This window comes from Aulostomus chinensis, chromosome 3 (assembly GCF_037954235.1).
Source record: "Aulostomus chinensis isolate RoL2024-O1b breed Wild chromosome 3, RoL_Achi_v1.0, whole genome shotgun sequence".
NCBI classification, from domain to species: domain Eukaryota; kingdom Metazoa; phylum Chordata; class Actinopteri; order Syngnathiformes; family Aulostomidae; genus Aulostomus; species Aulostomus chinensis.
Window position 1 is genome coordinate 30,496,864 of NC_141322.1, and position 8,359 is coordinate 30,505,222.

Sequence of the window (8,359 nt, forward strand, 5' to 3'; positions counted from 1 at the left end):
TAATTAAGAATGTTTTATATGCTTAAAAATATGCTGCGGGGGGGGGGGGGAGAAAAACCCCAATCTTCAGAACTTTTGCCTCGTGAGTTGATTTGAGTTGCCAGAGAGAACAGCAGATTCTAATCAGCTTGTTTAAGAGCCGTAGCAGCGAGACGGAGAGACTCGGCCGGTATTTTTAGATACCAGCCTCAGAACTCGTGCCTCCTTTTGTGTGAGAGGAACCCTGGAGCAGCAGCTCTCTTCTCTGTTGTCTAACTCGCATGTACCTGTCAGAGACAGCCAGACTGCTAGCTGGCCACCACTCAGGCGTCGTAGTGGGCGGATGTCGTCTTGCACCACGATGTTGCATTAGTCCCGCGAACTCCTTCGCCCCCGAGGAGAGTTTCTGGAATCGTGTTTTCACTGCAATCTTCTAGAACCCTGGTCCCCAAACTTTTGAGTCCTCTCTGTTGCCGGGTGACCCCCTACCTGCACAGGTGATGCCAAGCTAGCACCGCTAACAGTGCTGCTAGCTCCGTCAAACTGCAGGCACTGGAGCCTTGTGACCCAGGGCGGTGAGGCAGCTTTGTGGGCTTATTTTTGACTCTTTTTTTGTGCCTACAAGTGAGAAATACTCATAAAGAAATGCTGATGCTGCTGTGACACATTAATACTGTTACAATTACAAACTTTGTGTCATTGTCTTATGAAATATATAAAGCAAATGCAAAAGTCCGTAGTTTGCTCAACTGTTTTGTCTCCTTTTTACTTTTTCACCCCAAGATACAACATTTCTGTACTTTTTACTCTACATGTAAAAAAAAACGAGGCTTCAAAAACAACATGAAAGACACGATGCAGTGGATCCTTTGATTCAGTACTTCCACCGCTGTACTTGTACTACAGCTCTGAATGTTCGTACTCCACGCACCTCTGGTTGACTCCCTCACCAGGCTGGTGAGCCATTAGGCAGTCGCTGTCTTCATGTTATCAACATCCAAGTTAACATCCAACCAAGCGGTAAAAACAGAAGCTGCGTGCTCGGTAGCGTGAGTCACCGTTATTTCAGTGTCTTGCAGCGAGACAGGACTGAGCAATGTGATTCAAAACCTCTGCTGATGCAAAGATGCGAGCCGGAGCTGTTTGGGAGGAATCTAGGTCAGGCAGCACTGGGCGAGCGACCTCGGGATGAACTGACCGTGAGGGAGCGAGAGAGAGAGTAACTAGGGTTATTAGTGTCTCTGCAGCCTCATCCAGCCAGCAGACAGATTAGTGTGTGTGTGTGTGTGTGTGTGCGCGTGCGTAACAAAGGCATTCATGGATGTGTGTGCAAGTACGTCATGCACATGTGCAAATATCTGTATTATTGCTTTGATGATAGTAGACAGTGTGAGAGGGAAAGAACCGGAAGCAGAGACAGAGAGCGAGAGGGGGAGAGAGGGAGGGCGGGATGTTGGAGGAGAAAAAGGAGAAGCTTGGCGGAGACTAGTTCAGACGAGTTGAGTTTGTACGTTCAGGTCAGTTTTGGGGGGGCAGGTTTCAGTGTGGCTGGTATTTGAGTCCCTTCTGATGAGCTCAAGGTTCACATAGACCTGAACACCTACACTGTAACTACGTGCTACGTTTAATCAAATCACATAGCTTGGCAATCAGTTGTAGTTAATCAGGGACGTGGTTCTGTAAGGTCATGAAATCCTCCCCAAAGACGTGGGAACGTCATGGAATCTAACGGGTGGAAAGGGTAGGAGCCCTGGAACCTGAATTAAAAAGTCTGTCAGCATCAATCAAGCCCTTTGGGAGGGAAGGGAGTTGTTCGTAACCCACTAGATTTAGTCTTCGCGTTCGAGGGCTACTGTCGGTCCTAAAAGTGGAAGCAAATCTCTGGAGGATCAGAAACCTGTACTGTATCAATACTGTACATTTCACATACATAAAAAGTGCACAGAAGTAGTACGAGGTACTCACAAGTACTTGTTTTCACTCTGATGGTGCTGCTCTGCCTCGCAAGTCCTGTCCACGCTAACTTGGAGAAACTTTTTGTGAATCCTGTTTGATGAGGTTGAGATCAAAAAGCAGATGAACGTTCATTCTTTTTCTTGGTCAAAGCTAATTTAGTTTAGCGAGGGAAGTCATTGAGGATGACCCCCCCCCCCCCCGTGAAGGCCTGCGTTAAACTCGATGTTAGCTTTTCTCCCCGTCTTTCAAAAATCCTGTTAAAACAAAATCATCCTGTTGGTAACTTGCTAAAGCTACTTCAGAACTTAAGGGGGTATTTTACCCAAAACGTGTCGGTTGTCTTTAACTTGTGAGTACGTTTTTTTCCTCCAGAATGCAGAAAGAGCCAGCCACGTATTTTTAGCATGAAGCGAACGGAACAGCAGAACTGTGTGTGCGCGAACTGCCAAGCTCATCGTCTGCTGTCATTCAAGTCTTCTTCATCCGGCCGTACGCTCAGGAACCCTCAGACACTTGGACTGGACTGGAAATGAGCTCACCAGTGAGCGAGTGTGGAGGAGCCACCAGCTGGAAGGGGTAGATTAGATCAGATTAGATTCAAACAGGTTTGGCTGCCTGGAGTTTTGGACTTCTGCAGCCTCCAAGATGTCACACAGGAGGGAAGGAGCACCCCTGTACCTTTGGGTGACGTAGGGGTTCTCCTCTACACGGCTCAGCCCTCATGAACTCTGGATGGTTCTGTTGCAGACATGATGGCTACCAGGTGCTGAGCTTTGAGGCTGAACCACAGTTCCAGTTCTATCTGGAACTGATGAATGTCTTTTTAATCCCTCCATCCCTCCATGTTCTCCCTCTTCTCCTGTTGAGGGTGGTGGGGGTGGAGCCTATCCCAGCAGCCTTCCCCCTGGACAGGTCACCAGTCCATGGCAGGGCCAACACATAGAGACAGACAACCATTGGCTCTCCCAGCCACGCCTACGGTCAATTTAGAGTCTGGATTAACCTGGTCCCTCTTGATGTCTTTGGACTGTGGAGGAAGCTGGAGTACCAGAGAGAACCCAGCAGGAACAGGGAGAACATGGAGACTCACCCAGAAAGACCCCGTGCTGCAGCCGGGGCTCCACCCACAACCTTCTTGCTGGGGGCCACAGTGAGGACCACTGCTCCACCCACAACCTTCTTGCTGGGGGGCCACCGTGAGGACCACTGCTCCACCGGGCCGCCATGTCTTCATAATGTTTAGAATCAATTTTGTGTCTCTTGTTTCTGACGCTACAACTCATGCAGCATCTCTCCATGATTGTATCCCTCCCCTCTTAAACCAGCCCTCCCTCCTCCTCCTCCTCCCCTCCCCTCTAACCATGTACCTCTCTCTCTCCCCTCTTTCTCTCTCGGGGGCTGAGCAGTCGTAACGTAAGCGCCAGTCATGTCTTATCATCGCCACTGTGTACACTGAGCGCTCAGCGGTCCACATCTCTCTCTCTCTCTCTCTCTCTCTCCATCCTCTCCTCCTCCTCCTCTTCCAGTGTCTCTCTGGCTGGCTGTCCTCTCCTCTGTGGATGTTACTCTAATCAGGCAAACTCGATGTCTGCTGTCATGTTTTGTGGATTGAGGAGGGACGTCGGGGCAAACAGTGTTGGTGAGTGCCTGCAGGGACGTTCCATCGTTGGAACAATCGCTGTCCTTCAATGATCCATTCAGTGCTGCGCCGCTGTCGTTCTGGTCCTCTCAGAAACGGAGGCATCATCTGCTCTGGTGTTGCATCCCTGGTGTTGCTGTAGGTGGCGCTCTTGTTTCTTTTCCAGTGTTTCTTATTTATTTTTTGATTAGCATTTTGTTCTAACCAGATATTTTCTTCTGAAACTTGGATTTCTTCCTCTCTGTGTTTCGTATATTATTGTTGTTTAAGAAGGAACGACGCTGTTGCGCCGTCACCGCTACTTCTGGTACAGAAAGTTAGGGTTTGCGTGAAGGTCCGTCCATGCCAGAGTCGCTCTGCATCATGGGAGCCACTTTGTACATTTGATCCTGAAACTGCTTTGATGATTCCACCATTTTGCTCCAGTGTCTGGTTGCGATCATCTGACGGACGAAGCGATGCGACGCGGGGTGGCGGAGGTGTGACGTTGTGTCTTTCTGTATCAAAGATGTTTTCTTCATCGTTTCCCTGAGCCGTGACTGGAACACTAACATGATTATCAAAACGAGTTTAATTATAACATATGAGGAATTAATTAACTTAATCTGCTTTCAGGCCCGGCCGATGTGGGATTTTTTGAGCCTGGTACAGATTTAAGACAACAAGTCACAGATTACGAACACGTGCAACCAAGATAGGGAGCTTGAAAAATAAACCCCGTCTATGCTTGCGGTGAACCAGTTTTGCATCGAAAAGACAAATGAAGGGTAGAATTACTTTTGTCTGCTCGTTAAGATCATTATTATCATTATCATTATTACAATTTTGTAAAAGGGACGGTGCTGTTAACGTAGCTCTGTTGTAAAGAGGTTGTAGGCTCACAACTCGCAACTGATGTTCCTCATTTTTTACAGTTTGACCAAAAATATAAAATCGTCTCTACTGAGATTTTTTTTAGAAAGCAGCCGTTGAAGTACATTGATACGACAAAATACCCACGCATCATCACCTCAGCGCCACGATGACTCGTACCGGTAACCTTCATATCAGTAAATGCGTTCCAGAGATGAGGATCTTTTATGGGAAAAGTTGATTTTCCCAAGTTGGTTCCCGGTGTATTTTAGCCTCATTCACCGCCCGCGCTTCTTTTCCGTCTCGTCTCCTGATATCTGACGTTTAAAACCTCACAAAACAGAAATGAATGCGTCTGAATAACGGCTGTTGGTTACGTAACACGGGTGCGTCTCAACTCAACCACGTGTGTGAGGGGATGCGGCGTGCGGGCCCTCACTCCTCACCTCCCATGGACTTGACGTCTTCTGAGGTTGGGGGGGTCCTTGCTTGGGTTTAATGGCGTTCACGTCTGTGTTGATCTGCCGGCGCTGTGGCGTGAGACGGAGACGCTGTTGAACCAACGTATGTGAAATGCCTCAAGTGGTGCAGACCAGCTGCTCCTGCTCCTGCCACCAATGTGTTTGGCTGCTTGTTTAATGAAAGACAGAGGAACTGTCTTTTCTTGAAGCCATCCAGCGTCATCGTCACCGTCCTCCCTCCTATCGTTAGCATGTGTGCAGAGCTGCAGCCAGTCAGTGGCGGTGTCTCCATCAGGGCAAACATTCCCAACATCTCAGGCCGTCGAAGCAAAGATGATGGCAGCACTAATCTAGTTTGAGCTTCTTTTATTACTGGAGCAGAGTTAGCAAGATACATCAGGGGTATTAATAAGGTAAGCGCCATTCTATTTCATGCACAGATGAGCAGACTGGGAGCGATGGCCTCCAGAACGACTACACTGAGAGCGGTGCTGGGAATGTCCATAAAGCCTCCAAGCTGCTTTAATGTCTTTTAGTTTTATGTTTACAGACACTGCAGAAGTTTGTGTGTGTGTGTGTGTGTGTGTGTGTGTGTGAGCATTACTGAGGTTGTAGGCGTTCAATAACACGGGCTAGTTGTGATCAAAGGGTGTTCATTTCGTATTTCCTATATTTTGGGGGGATTATGACTGTAAGAAATGAGCACATAAAATACTAATGGAGGGAAAATGGAGAACAAATGAATGATGAGGGGCTTATCACCGCCGTGGCTCGCTGCCGACTGCTCGAGTTGATCCACTTCATTCTCTGAGCTGTACTGAGGCGGCCACACTGAGAATTAAAGCGAGACTGTGTCTGAGTGAGCGTGCGGGATGTTGTCATCAGCTGCTCCCGATAAACGGCATCCAGTGCTTTATAACCATACGGAGGTCGTCCGGTCTGTGGTTACGAGCACCGGGATGAGACATCGCCCGTGCGCCTGATCGCCGGGGGATGGCCCTCGTTGAATCATTAGACTATTGGAGGAAGGTCTCGCTGGACGAGGTCTCGTTGAAGAGGAGAGTTTTTCTCCTGGTGAACAACACGTGAGCGCGTGACTTGTTACTGTCAGGGAAAACCACATTTATGAGACAGGAAGAGTCGCTCGACCTGTGGTTTTTATTTACGATCCACAGCTTTTTGAACGTTTGAAAGTCACAATCACACCTCTGAAGTCTGATGCCCACATCTGCCCGGAGTGAACTCAGGAGGTCACGACTGGGGTCGCGCCCACATGTGGAGTCGATTTTGCAGGTAACTGACATTTTTAATTAGGTTTTTGTTGTAATTTATTCTCCCTGTAGTGTTTTATGCTGTCACAGAATCCCTGAATGCTATCCCTGAAATGTTAAGTCCAGCAGCTCTCTACCACCATCAGTGACTGGAACCCATTCACTTCCGATGTGGACCAGCAGGTCTCTGTCGGTGACCGGGTCCCACCTGCGCCTGTCGGAGCCTGACACTCCCCTGAACGTCTCACATACCAGAAGAACCGTAGCTCGTAAGCTGACTTAGGGGTTGTTTTCAATCGAAAAAGACACATTTCAAAGTAGTTTTGCATCTCAGTTCTTCTCCCCGTCATTCAGCCAATCGGGCAGGAGATGCAGATCAGGTGTTCAGGCGGAGCCACACGGCCGCCACGCAGGATCCAACCATGTGACTGAGCGGCCTGCCTCCGCCGCCACGCAGCGCTCTCACCTCTGGTTTTCATCGCCTGCCTTCTTCAGTCGTCCCCTGGATCGTGTCGGCGTGGTTTGCGTTGCATCCTCCCAGCCGAGGCGTTGGCAGGAAGAAGCTACGGCGCAGCTTCAAAGGAGGTTTTGATGTTGGTTCCCTCTAACCTGCACCTGCCAGCTCCCTCTCCTCCTCAGCTGCGTGATCCACTTCTGCCTCTCTTCTCCTTTTGTTCGTCAAATCGTTTGGGAAAGTTTGCCTCTTATAACAAAGAGGATTTAGTGACATATCAGGTGTCTTAAGAGTTGAAAATTAGAGGCAGAGCTCAAGACTTCATTTTATTGTTTTTTTCTAGCTTGACAACCACCAGGTGGCTCGTGCCAGTCGGTGACTCATCCGTAAACACAAAAATAAAAACTTACATTTGTCCAGAATGACTGTCTTTGCACTTCGTAGCCAGACGTTGAAACTGCAGGAGCAGCTCGTTAGTCGTGTTACTCTCAGTTGACGAGAGTATTTGTCAGAAACCCAGAGTGTATAGGAAACGTAGTAGATTTCATAGGAGTCGTACTTCAGCTTTCAGTCAGTACTTCAGGATAAAATCAAAATATCGAAGACTTTCTTTCTCCTGAGTAAAAATCATTTGTCCAACGAATGTCAGCAGTTCAGACGCGATCGGAACGTGAGAACAGAGCTTTCTCTCCGTCTGCACGAGTAAATGATCGTCAAACATGGCGCTGCTGCTCACAGCCGCTGAGGTCATCCGCCTCTGCTGACCTCTGCACTGGGCTTCATGATGTAGGCAGGATTCGGATCAGAACGCCACTCCGCTTGTCTTGAGCTAATGCAGTTTTAGCTTGCAGGCTTCCGGGTGGGTCCAAACAGCAGAACTCGGCCTGTCCCTGTTCAACATCTGTTTGAAGGAGGTGGAGATCAGTCTTTGCCAAGCCGGAGGAGGATAAGTGAAGGTGACATCCGTCTGAACACGCGGTGTTTGAACGCCTCGCTGACCAGGACCTGGAGGATCCACGAGGATGTGGTGATTCTTCCTCTGCGGTCTTAAATGCTCAGCTGGCATTAAGATTTTGGAGTATGGATCAAGAGAGCAATCTTCAGGTGGAGGACGAGGAGGCAACCGTGTCCGTGGGGAATGTCGCCCTCGTTTGGTGAGACGTTCTCAGCGCGACCCTCGTCAGAGCCGGCTTTGTTCCGCTAATTGAGCGCTTGAAAAGAGAAGAAGTGAAGAAATCGGGACAACATAAGATCATCAGAGCTGTAGTGGTTATGACACCCCCTCCTCACCCCCTCCTCACCCGTGGCCCAACCTACCAGGCAGATCAGGCTGCAATTAACCACAACAGAGAGGCCATTAAGTGTCCTAATTACTGCTTGTTCTTTCCACAGCCGCTCTGTGCGTGTGGGTGAGAGATATCTGAGAGCGCAAATGAGGGGGTGTCAAAAAACTTGTGCGCGAGTTGTGACAGATTCTGTGTTTGAGGGTCATTTTGTGTGAATACGGTGAACTTCCTGTCATTTGGTTCCTACATTCTTTCCCCATCTGTGTCGTATCTGCTGGGCGTGGTGTGATAGAACGTCTGTGCGGTGTTAAATCTGTCTGTTGCAGTGTTTGTGTGTGTGTGTGTGTGTGTGTGTGTGTGTGTGTGTGTGTGTGTGTGTGTGGTAGACAATGGCTAATTATACTTCTTCAACGCCTTCAGCTGCATAATGACCGCAATCAGATGCCTTGGCATTCAGTAAC

General features: G+C 48.8%; 1 protein-coding gene across 13 annotated transcripts in view; it reads left to right on the forward strand.

Annotated features, from left to right (window-relative positions):
- Nucleotides 1–8,359, forward strand: part of grip2b (glutamate receptor interacting protein 2b) — a 203,955-nt gene that overhangs the window by 143,621 nt on the left and 51,975 nt on the right. The window contains exons 1-2 of one of the 13 annotated variants that reach the window (XM_086200310.1): nt 3,466–3,574; nt 6,063–6,180. The exons of the other annotated variants lie outside the window; for them this stretch is intronic. The gene's annotated coding sequence lies outside the window, so the exon portion shown is untranslated. Of the gene's footprint in view, nt 1–3,465; nt 3,575–6,062; nt 6,181–8,359 lie in introns of those variants that run through there. 13 annotated transcript variants of the gene reach the window in all.